Source organism: Lampetra fluviatilis, chromosome 3 (assembly GCF_964198595.1).
Source record: "Lampetra fluviatilis chromosome 3, kcLamFluv1.1, whole genome shotgun sequence".
Taxonomy (NCBI): domain Eukaryota; kingdom Metazoa; phylum Chordata; class Hyperoartia; order Petromyzontiformes; family Petromyzontidae; genus Lampetra; species Lampetra fluviatilis.
The window spans coordinates 8,645,602-8,658,944 of NC_136277.1; positions in this window are offsets into that span (position 1 = coordinate 8,645,602).

A 13,343-nucleotide genomic window follows, 5' to 3' on the forward strand; every position below is an offset into this window, starting at 1 on the left:
AATCTTGGCCAGGATGTGAACGCACGGCCTCACAGCTATGAGCTCTGCTACTCTACACAGCTAATCTGTATTCTGAATATACCATCATGAGACTGAAACTATAAATATAGTTTTATAAGAAAACATTTCATACATTTAATATATTTTAAATGTCAATCTCAACTAACGTAAAGATAGTGATATTTTGCAGGCCATTATACATTGCGAAGAGCAATAATAATGCCAATTTACCCAGGGAAAGCCTCACTGAGTCTCAAATTATTTTTCTGGAGTTTTTCCTTGGGCTATTTGGTCCATTATATTCATGATTGTTTGGCTTATGAGAGGAAACCAGAGTACCTGGAGAAAACATTGCCTACGAAGGATAATTTAATCTACACATAGATTAAATCCACAGCCATTATATTCTTTCTATATGCGGACTAAATCCATTGCTATGCGGCCACTCGTGACCACCTCAACTGGTGGTCACCCATTCAAACATCACTGCTCTTTACCTCACACTGCTCGACTTAAAAATTATAACTTTTTTCAATTCAAGAGACATACGAATTCTCATCTATTTCAACAACGTGTTGCTATGCACTGGGCATATTATGCCTTTGGGTCCGTGTTCGGCAACCGTGATAAAAAAGGATTTCCAAGCTCGACACTCCTTATCTCGTAAAATATGAGATCGGGTGCATTCAGATGATATGGGGTAATTTGTAGGGAGTTGCGATTCAATTATAATTTAATGCCGGCATGAATCGCATGTATATGGTGGGAACAGTGGAGTATACGTATTTCGTGCCGTGCAATCAGGTCCAAAATGATTTAACATGGGTATGGATACAGAGCTGGAATTGATGAAAGCTCCTGCTTATTTGTATGTGGTGGGTTAGGGTATATATCATGTATGACAGACTTCTATTTAAAATGGTTCAAGAGGACGATACTGTATCAGAGCACTGAGTCAGCACTGCTGTTGAACCTAAGTTTTAATTAGGGTTTCAGCCACCCCTCCGAGTAACACTCCGAAATAAGTTCATCAAACATACATTAAATTAGCATTTTCAATGATAGTGAGTTGACAGTCTCAGCCCAGTCACCAATAACCACACAATGCCAGTTATACACCTATGGCTTGTTCCAGCTCTGAGAATTAGAGAATTCAGTTTGGTATCCATATAAAACAAGGAGGATCCTCCAGTGCATTGGGATCTACGGATGAAATGCACCTTACCAATTAATTTCTTTCTTATTTTTGCGATGTTTGGTCATTTCCATTATATGGAGTGTTTTGTGAGAATGCACGCATATGATGCGATAGCACTCAATGGTCAGTATATATGTTTGGACCTTACTTGCTGTCCTTTCATCTCCTGGCCAAATTTTGCAGGCCATAATATGTGCTTGGGGAGTTTCACAAATCTATATGATACACCATCCCCTGCCTCAAGGCAATAACATATAGGCAAGTGCCACTGTGCTCAGATATTAACTATTATAGGGCCGAGAGGACTAATCAGGAGCAAGATAGCGGCAGTGTCGCACAAGCTGGAAGCAGCAGCCATCTGTTCAATATCTACTTTCCCTCCTCTATCCCTTACCTCCCAACATCGCTCTCTCCTTTTCTCTTCCCCATCTTCTTTCCGTCCTCCTACACTATTATTTCGTTTTACTTATGATTTTATTATTTTTTCTATCTACGTGGCTTTACCTGTGTTTTCTTAAATAAAAATGCTCATAACTCAACCAATGAACTGCAATGGACATGACATCATATTTGCGTCCGAAACACGGGCTGGAAATAGCAGTGGAAATCCCTCCACCCCACCAAGAATCTGGAAATCCCCACTTATTAGAAACCCTTTCATACAATGGCCACCGAAAGCTACATCGATGTGTGTGGTTGTTTATCTACACATTGCGAAAGACCTCAAAGGCACCAATCCAATTGCTTCAAGCCACCGACGCATGCCTGAACCCGGTAACAGTGCCAAAACAATCTGGCCTTCATTGAACTGGTAACACAACGAATGCTTGTCAATAGCAAAGATGTAATGGAATTGACAATGCCGAACTCTGAATGTCCACAGTGACTGATTATCAAACATCGCTTTGGGGCATGCTAAGCCCAATGCCTTCTACACCATCACAACTACAGCAATACCCAATTTTCAAGGAATATAAATGATGCTAATTATATACTCAGCAAAGCCTCAGCGATTCTAAACACCCCTTTTCATCAGGATCCTGCACTCATATGCCCGGCCACAGTACCATGAATGAGTATTTGGTTTTAGCCAAGTTTACGAGAGGGTGGCTTTCAGCACTGACATCTCCTGGCCACACTTCACAGCCCCACGTCTACAACACCTGGCAAGCCCATAAGAGTACTAGCAAGATCCCGTAAGAGCGGGAGCGTTTAAGGGTGATTTGTTTGTAGGAAATCTGTACGAGTATTTTTAACCGACTTCAGGGTGTTGTTTATAGTTGCCGGGCAGAGGCATAGCTGTGGGGATTGATGGGAAGATTAAACGCTGTCCTATGCGTGTGTTGTAGAGATCGCACAGATAAGGGAGTGTGGATGTCTAAAGGCGGATGCTGAACATATTTTAGCAATATGCCACAACAAGTGTAAAGATTGTTTTAGAGACACGGGCTACTGAAAACAAGAACGTTTAACGATTATTTTGTAAACGTCCATGTGGATACATGGGCAGTGCTGGTACAGCGGTTAGCAAACTGCCGGGCGACCGCGGCACATTCCCCGTCATCCAGCACTGTGGAGGCGAGGGTTGGTGGGTCACACACATGTGAAGCTCCCTTCTCATGGGCGTCGAGGTACCACAACAGTGTCTTGTGAGAAAAATGGGGTACAGCAAAGTGCGTACAAATATCATCTGGCCCTTCTGTATGGGATAGATTGTGGCCCCCTTACACGTGCAAGCTTCCTCCATGTGTTCCGTTTTCCTCCCACATATAAAACTCATAAATTGGTCAATAACACCTTCATATATATGGGACCGCAGAGCTTGGAGGGGAAGGTCATTTGGCACCGGCTCACCGCGAGGCTGCTCCATTACCGCCCGTTTTTTGGTTCACTCCTCACGCCTTTTAGTCGATCTCTCTCTCTTTGAGCGTGAGCCAATACTGTGCGGCACGTTACAAGTCGAAATTACAATGACATTCGTGGAAACCCGGAGGCCTGAGTTTGATTTTCCGGCCACGGCGAACATCAGTGCCGAGCGATATCCGCCCCAGTCGTCGTCGTCGCCGCCGCCATTCATCCTCCTTCAAGCTGCACAGACCAGCGTGGTGAAATATGGTCAACCTCCAGCCCACTGCCACCCCTCAGGACTGACACAGACAATGTGGATCGACAAAGGGGCTGAATTTCTAAATTCATGTATTCATTTATAATGTTTATATTTGTGTAAAAGTGAGACAGAATGTCTGTGTGTCACACATACGAGATCTATATATGACTGAATGCACCCGATCTTGTCAGGTTTGGGAAGCAAAGTTGGCCTGCGCTTTGATGGAAGACTGCTTGGGAATACCAGGTATTTTAGGCTTGCTGTGCACAGTGACCAGGATATGGCATTACAGCAATGGGTTATTTAATCTATCTGTGCAAAGCTTTGAGCATTATTCCTCCATGTGCATGGGTTTTCTCCAGACATTCCAGTTTTCGGAATTATGAATTTGTAAGCATTGGCTCATATATATATATTTTAGATGACAAATATCAGCTTATATTAGATACACTATAATCAATATATTGTGTTACCTAAGACACCATATAGCAAGTTTAGAAAAATAGCACCTTATAGTTTCAGGCAAGTGTCTGCCCGCAACGTTTTATATGGTGGATAAGTGCACTTTTTTTCAATTCTGTTTCCTGGATACGCTTTAGTGAGTATGCACATCACAAATGTCAAGGCATTTGACAGTGATCTTGTGTACATTACACATCAAGCAACGCCGCTAAAACAACTTACACAGGCATGCGCACGCACACACGTCAGTGAGCAGCTTCTGCCGAAACGAACACTGGGGCAGTTTGAGCCGGCGGTGAAAAAACTCCACATTATCGTGGCGGAAGCCAGTCTCTCCATAGGACAACCACTGTTGATGTTCCATGCAGCGATACCCATTTCACTGAATATGTTTTTAAATGTATAAAAATGTCCCCCCCTCTCTCTCTCCCCTATCCCTCACTCCCCTTCCCCAGGTTTTAGGTTGGTTATATTCACCCTCGCCCAATTATCCTCTCCCCATTTAAATTGTCACCCTCTTCCCGACGTGGTTCGAGCAGCGGGCCCCTCTTCCCCACCTTTTACCACCCCTCCTTTATGTGGTTGAGTTGCGTCGGCAATTAATTATAACGCCTGGTTATGCAAGTCGCCCGGCGTGCTGTAACACGGGCTCGTGTGTTTTGTTTACAATAAACAGAAAAAAAATATAAAACATTAATAATCTGACGAACAGCCATGGATATCAGCAGTCGTGAGTGATATCTGAACCAGTCCCGGACCCCTCCTGGTTGGAAACTCCGCATTCTCATGACAGCGAGCCAACCTATCGATAGAAAACCCACTCTCAATTGCATTACAAGTGATGCCCATCTTAAAAAAAAATGTTTTAGTTATTAATTGATAAAAACTAAATCTCGCATTTTTAAAACTGGATGAGAGCAGTAGCGTAGCGGTTAGCACACTGCACTGTGAACCTGGTGACTTGAGTTCTATTCCTTCACGTGTATAACCGCAGTGGTGAGTGATATCTGAATCGGTTCCTTTACCAACTCTGTGTTGACCAGCTGCCGCTCCAGCCGCTGCACATCCACGCGCGCGCTTGCGGGCGGTTATATTGTTCCCCGCACCCTACCTAACACTCGCACGACACAGTAATATTTAAAATAATTAACTAAAAATGTTCATCATAAATGCACAGCATTTTGTCAATCCACTGCTGGACGAAGGCCTCCCCACGCCGTGTCAGATGTGTGGTTTGTTGTATGGTTCCGAGAACTGATGTGCGCCATGGCTGGAAATGTAAGGTTTGTGTTTTAAATAATAAAAATGCAAAAATTAACCGTCTAGCTATAAGCACATACCCCCACTTCTTGCGAAATTTCAAGTGTTCATTAAGAGTTTGTTGTGACAACCATCCCTTAAACAAAGCACGCATGTTAGCCCCACGTGGCATTGTGTTGGTGTGCGTGGTGACGTGCGTGAGTGTGCACTTTTGGGGAGCGGTAGTGTAGTGGTTAGCGCGCTGTGTTATGAACCAAGCGGTCTGATTTCGACTGCTGCTCACGGCCAACATCAGTTTATGTCTTAATACCACACACGCGCGCGCCTCCCAGTTAATACTATTGTTGCTGTACGAACACGCGGGAGCGTCGGCGGCCGTTTATGTTTTAATACACGCGCGCCTCACACACACTCAAATCACAAACACCACGCCGAGGTTCTGTACTAAAGTTTATTATCAGCGCCTACCCTGCTCCTACCCAATTCCTTAGGTGCTCCCACACTCTATTACTAACTTCACATACGCACTCACGGCGTCGCTCGGATGCTGTGGGACTCGGAGGGACGGCGATGAGAATGGGCCTTGCCTAGGCTCATCTCGTATCAGCACTCGATGGCGTCTCACGAACGCTGCGAGCGGCTGCGAGTTGGTCCGGGTGGCTGGGCGGTTCGAGAAGAAGTCTCCCTGAGCCGTTTTGTCCTGGCCGTTTTATCCCCTTAATTTTTTTAATCCAGGTGACCTCATCTGGTGCAACCTGTGATTTCAAACCGATGCCCCGTCCTTACCTGGAGCGTTACTTTCCGTTTCTCTTCGACCCCTCACCCCTGACTTAGCCGGTTTAATCATTAATTGGAGTGGCCGTCCGCGAATACACACTCACGGCGTCAACAGGAATTTCCCTCCCACCTCCTCGCCTGTGCTGCTCGTGTAATATTTGATCCTGGCCCCTCCCCGGTGCTGTGAGCGTCTTATTGCGGTTAGCCCAGTGAGCTTCTATGCGCCCATACAATTTTAGGCCAATTTAAAAATAATGAAATGAAAATAACTAAATTTCATTTTATTATTATTTTTAGTTTTCATCTACGTGACTTTACCGAAAGAACCAAAGAGTATGGATCCTTGCAGTCACGAAAACTTAAAATCTATAATCCTCACTCATTGTTAATTATGTGCACTGTAAGAGCACACACGCACACACTTTGAACATACGCACACACACACACACTCTCATATAAACACACTCACTGTGAACATGTAGATGCACGAACAGATATAAACACACACATAAGACGAAGATCAACAATAGCCACATTGAGTTTCTAGGCTATATAAAACAAGTACTGTGAGCCCGCTCATGTTAAGGTCAGCATGGCACATGAAAGGTTGTGTGACCACCACATCAGACGCCAGGCTGCCTTTAAATTCCCAGTGTTGATATTCACACACCACATCATACGGCCACACTTACGACTGAGTCGATCTAGGTGAGGCCCCAGGACACATTCCGCTTGCCAGAACCGCACATCCTAGGGTACCAGTTTAAAATATATTTATTTCACTATGTGAGAACCAGAGGTGTGGACTCGAGTCATGTGACTTGGACTCGAGTCAGACTCGAGTCATGAATTTGATGACTTGCGACTCGACTTGGACTTGCATAACAATGACTTTGTCCCACCTATGAGATGTGGACTCGAGTCATGTGACTTGGACTCGAGTCAGACTCGAGTCATGAATTTGATGACTTGCGACTCGACTTGGACTTGCATAACAATGACTTTGTCCCACCTCTGGTGAGAACCCAAGAGACCAGCATTGACCCATTTGTAAGAGTGACCTGGGTAACCAAATTGACAACAGCAACAACATACAAACACAGGAAATAGAAATCAGGGCAAAATCAGCCAAATATAAATTAAGCAATTAAGGCTGCGTTGTCAGTTGTGCATAAGCACAATTAACAAAAAACTCCACACATTCGTTAATAACACTTCTTTAAAAGAAACAATATGTAATCGGCGACAAGGTCAGGTGGCCCCCTCTTAAAGCGAGCTTAAGATGAGCTGGTCGGCCCGGGGATCCGGGAGACAGGAACTGGAAAAGAGGGGCATCCCCCCTCAGTGGGTTAAAGGGAGAGGAACTCGGAAAGGCGCAGGGGCAATATAAACGCTCCAACTCCACGTGTTGGTTTTCTGTTTTTAAGGGGTTTTTTATCCTCCCCCCCGCGACCCTAGATTTCCTGCATTAGGTAGGTTGGTTATACCCCCCCCCCACCCGGCGTCTTATCCTGTCTACCCACTTGCACAACTGACTCTACTAATCCTTCCTGTGGTGTGACACGGGCAAAGAGTTTTATACGATTAACAAAAAATGAAACCCTGCACTCATCCCTAAGATAAAAGCTGTTTGAAACTTGTGTTGCATTTTCTCGAAGTATGGCGACACGAGAAGTGCTGCTGGTAGGGGAAAAAATTGGTCCAGATGCGACTAACATTTTACTTAATATTTGTGCATTCGTGTAATTAATTACTGCAGTGTCGGGGTAGAATGATGACTTTTATGTCAACCTCTTTGAAGGAAGTCTCGTTTGCCCCTGGCGTTTTTAGCGCTTAGCACTGGGGTTCCTTTCACTTTGCGACATCTGCTGATGTCTGAAAGGTTCAGGCTTCAGGGTAGGGGTTAGTTTAACACGTAGGCTTTCGCGACCAATATCATCCATAATAGAGTTTTTTGGGTTAAATCGCTTAAATATGTGTCGTTTAAACCCGACACCACCCGACACAGCCAATTAGTAAGGGTTGTCACGTAAACAGAACATGCCAATTCGTCACTAGTACAGCACACCCGTGTGTTGGAGAGCCAAGCCACAACATTTACAAACTGAGTACGACGTTTTGCCAGTTATTACAACTAGCTTGATCAGGCCACAGCCAGATTTGTGGAGAAGTCTTACTGTTTCGTTCCTTATATAGATGCGTAGATATGTTGACCACGTATCTGTGCTCTCGCACAATGTGGGGGAGCGGGGGGGGATTACTAAGGCAACGTACATTATGCATGTGCATTATGCGAGCCTTTGAACTTGAACTTTCATGTTGCCCCACGTACAATCCCTGTCGATGAGATCATTGCTGAAGTGGAATCAGCAGTTAGACATCTCCCCTATAATCAAACTGAGATGACTAGGCACGATGTTGTCAATATGATTGAAAACAGCAAATTGCCAAAAACAAATATTAACTTCAGTGAAGCAAAAGCCTTAAGCGAATTGAGAGCAAATAAATATATCCAAATTATTGCTGCTGATAACGGCCGATCGACTGTTGTGATGAAGGTACCTACCTTAAAATTAAACGAGACCCAACCAGCACCTTGGAACATAAAACAACGGAAATCATTGCCTAGTCATCAATTCCCAAGGAAGAGCAATACCTGATCAAACCAAGGGCATCAAAACCACCAAGACTCTATGGGCTACCAAAAATTCACAAACCTGATGTCCCATTAAGACTTATGTTAGTAAAATCGGCTCTTCCATGTACAAATTAGCACAATACGTAACGAAACAAATACAGCCCTACATCGGTATGACCTCTTCGTTAATCACAAACTCTGAACATCTTGTAAATATAATTAAACATATTAAGTTTTGACGTAACCTCTCTGTTCACGAGGGTTCCGGTCAACGAGTAAATTAAATGACTCGACACTGGTAACGAACAAAGGTTTAGCCAAAGATATCCCAAGACTAGCTGAACACTGTCAAAAGAACACTTACTTATTGTGGCAAGGTGACTTCTATAAACAAAAGTAAGGAACAGCAATGGGCTCTCATTTGTCTCCTGTAATAGTTAATTTGTACATGAATTTTTTTTTAAACAAAAACAATAGCTTCATACACACTAACACCATCTGCTTGGTTTAGATATGTGGATGACATATTGGTGGTCTGGCCACACGGCAAAGATACACTGAACGCATTTTAAAATCATCTCAACTCGCAAAACCCATCCATCCAGTTCACCATGGAAGTGTAAGCTGACAGAACTCTAACATTTCTGGTTATTCTCCTCGTACGGGGTAGATATGGTAAAAAAGCAAACAGTGTTTACCGAAAAAACGCATACTGACGCCTATCTGAATGCAGAGTCACTCTATTACCCAGCACAGAAATCTGCTCTTATCAAGACGCTCATTCATCGAGCTAAGAAAGTGTCAGATGGTGACAGTCTGAGAAGTGAAATTCAAGATGTTAAAGAAGCGCTGCAAATGAACGGTTACAATGATGCACACATCAACAGGGCATTGAATACCAAAACCAAATCAAATAACACGAGCATTGAAACTGCCCAAGTAATTAAAACGATCAAAATACCGTACATTGCGGGAGTAACTGATAAACTAGCCAGATGTTTGGAAAAACAAAACATCCGAGTCAAATTTGGCACGGTACATAAAATACAGAAATTAATATCTGGTACAAAATAGGTATTGCTGAAGCTATCAACAGAAGGTGTGTACAGGATTAACTGCATGCACGTGTGGTAAATGTCATGTTGGGCAAACAGGACGAATGATCAGCACGAGACTAAAAGAACATCAGAGAAACATTAAATTATCCCAAATACAATTGTCAGTAGTAGCAGAACATGCGTGCCAACAAGGACACTCAATTGATTTTGATAATGTTGAAGTTTCGTGCAAAACTAGCTACTACTGGCCAAGACTAATTAGATAATCTATCGAAATTGAAAGAAATAAAAATAACGTTAACCGTTCGGATAGCTACCGCCTTCGTGCTGCGTGGAAGCGAATAATCAAATAACACATTATTTAAATGCATGCCTGCGAAGGGCCGCGTACTTCAATAGGGATTACCGTTGGTAGGGCTATTTAAATAAACAAAATAGACAAGAAGGACAAGTTCAAAGGGCTCGCATAATGCACATGCATAATGTACGTTGCCTCAGTAATCCTCACCCCCCTACACATTGTGCAAGAGCGCAGAAGCGTGGTCAACACATCTACGCCTCTATATAAGGAAGTAAACAGTACGACTTCTCTACAAATCTGGCTGTCGCCTGATGAAGCTAGTGTAATTACTGGCAAAACGTCGTACCCAGATTGTAAATGTTGTGGCTTGGCTCTCCAACACACCGGTGTGCTGTACTAGTGACGAATTGGCATGTTATGTTTCTGTGACAACCCCTAGTTGGCTGTGACGGGTGGTGGCGGGTTTTAACGACACATTTATATATTTACACGCTCTAACCCAAAAACCTCTATTTTGGAGGGTAGGGGTTATGCTGGGCATCTCGGCAGTGTGGCAAACAAAATACTGTTCTCATGAAAAATGATTCTGCAGCCAACTAGACAGATACAGATCTAATGAAAAATACGAAGAGGGGTTTACCCTTTCTGGCAATACAACAGGTGTTAAGATGTTCAAACACCAGATAGATACCGTTTTCAAGGCATCAAATCTGCATTAAACACACATACTTGTGACAAAACATGCAAAAAACATCCTCTGATATATAATGTTCCAAGGACACCTCCTACACCACCACCGCTTCTTCTTCCCCACCACCAATCCTCCTTTACACCCCCCACGGCACCTCCTCCACCTCCATCACCATCACACCACTTGCACCACCACACCTCCATCACCACCGCATCTGTTTCACTACCACACTTCGTCCATCACAATCAGATCTCCACCATCACACCTCCTTCATCACCATACCGCCTCCACCACTCCCACGGAACCTCCACCACCACACCTCCTTCACGACCACCAATTCTCCTCTGACACCACCACAACACCTCCTCCACTACCACACCTCCTCCACTAACACACCTCCTCCACCACCACCACCACCACCACATTTCCTCAACTACCACTTATTCTCGTTTAGATTCCCTTGCCCAAGGAGGTGCAAGAATCCAAGCAGTGGCACCAGGCTGAAGCAGGCCTAGTTTCACACTAACTAGTACTCAACTGTCTGCATGCTTAATATTACATACATAATTGGTTATAAATAAGATGACGTCACACATATCACCGTGGAAAGGTCACTGGCCATGGTAGCAGACTTCTGCAGCAAACGGCGAATTCAGCCAAGCACAAGCCATCCAGTTTACAGTGTGTGTCATTGACATAATACCAAAGCCACCTACGAGCTCAAAGCCGGCTCGACTAGCTGGCTCAATGTGGGGGCGCCTCTGTATCAGAATATTGTGCACCGGGTATGGACTCGCTCAGCCATCGCTCAATTGATGGACACTTAGCTGAATGTCACCATGAGAACCATCTCTAGTGCAAAGAGGACAACACCTCTCGTGGCTACCAGTTATATGTAACATTTCCACCCGCCACCAAATAATTGCCACCAAGCTGCAATGACCAAGATACTGGACAAGCTACATGCGGTAAAGTAGATACCCCTCCACGTCAATATCTTCAAGCCTCCGCCCGTGTTTTTAAGTCTCATGCCCAGTTTGGTTGTTACTACAGCCCCTAGAACTGAGGGTGAGGGATATCTGCCCTGCCTGGGGTGAGGAATGGAGACACGTGGGTGTTCATAACAAGGACCTCATCGTGACCCGTTCATTAATTTTCCCGGCTTCATCCTCCCAAGGAAGCTACACACACACACCACGGTGTGTGTGTGTAGCTTCTCAATTGTTATCACACTTCATTTCACTTGTTTTCGCAGGAAAGGCTCACTGAGTCTCATGACTCATTTTCAGGAGAGTCCTGCCAGTTTTTTTTTTGTCCAGTCGGGCACATTTTATTTAAAATGTCGGCCCTGACTTCAGCCTACAATGGCCTACTTTTGTGAATTACGTCACGGGATCTTTAACGTACATCGGTGAGCAGACGGCGGGTATTTTAGATGGTGAATACACACGACAGTAGTAACCAGGGCGGCGGTTGGATTCCAACCATGAGCATCAGTCCCAATGGGGTGTACGTAACGGCCCGCTGTGTGAATGTGCGATTCAGGAGATGATGTCTCTCTGAAGTGCGACATGGCATGCTGGGCGGACTGGCTGCCCCTGTACATGCTGGAAGAGGAGGTTGTGTCGCCTGGCTCCATGGCTATATGGGCTGACGTCCACTCAGAGGACATTGCTTTTTTGTATTCCGTGTAACTGCGCAGTAATGCATAGGATCATTCGCAAAAAAATTAATCAGAAGGAAAATGGCGTGTGAAGTCATTTTGTGTTGAGGCCCGGGTCACCACGTTTCCTCGGGCAACGGAATATAGGTGACAGAGCTAGGTCGGTCACTCATCATTCACGTACCATCATAATGATTCAAGATGCCGATGTAATTCGTAAAGAGGTTTCTTTTGCCATGTGTTGGATTTGTTTTTGACACATTTTCAAGGTTATAAATGTAAATACTATACAATAAGCATCAATTTAGATGATAATAATAATACTCTTTATGAGAGCAAAAGCCACTCTGCTAAAGAGAGACGGAGCTAATGCCGTGATCCCTAGTTGGCAAGCATTAAAACCCAAAATGTAATCGGCTGGTGTTTTATGCAATGATTGTTGACCATGTGTGGCTGAAACCCGGATTTGAACCCCGGATGTCAAGGGTGCCGGTTCACCGCTCTGACACGGTATATAGTTTCCCCTGAGCATTCAGGCAACGTCTCACGGGGCTAACTCTTAACATCACATCCTCTGGTCATCATGTTCACTTTGCGATGCATAGCCCCACAAAACTGCTATGTTCAATACTTGCTTACAGAGAAATGTAACAACATGCAGAGCTGTGCATTGGCATTGTCAAAAGCTCTCAGCCTTATTCAGACCACCAGCCCAAAATAAGTGAGTGGCCGCTTCGCCCTCACTTGCTTACAGCACTTGCCCCTGTAAGTCTCTACGAGTAAACGGGGATGTTTGTCACTTATCTTAGAGCGAAGAGAGGGCAGTGAGCATGGGGTGTTGTAGGGACAATGTGTGAGCACAGATCGAGTTTCATCTATTCACAGGTCACAAAAAACTGTTTTACGATGGAGGAGGCGTCTTAAGAATGTGAGCTAACCTTTATATGAAGTGTAAAATATGTACAGGGGTGAGGGAAATAAAATAACTTCGCTACCAGCAGTGATAGGTGTAACGTGGTTGGTACGGGCTTTAAGTGACACACGAAATCGTACATAAATCAATCAGCTTTTGTACATTATGACAAACCGTCAGCATGTCCTAAAGAAGAACATTATTGTCCTTAGGTCACCATCAAAATACATTTCAGCAAATGTGACCGACTGACAGGCAGCAGCGATTCATAGATA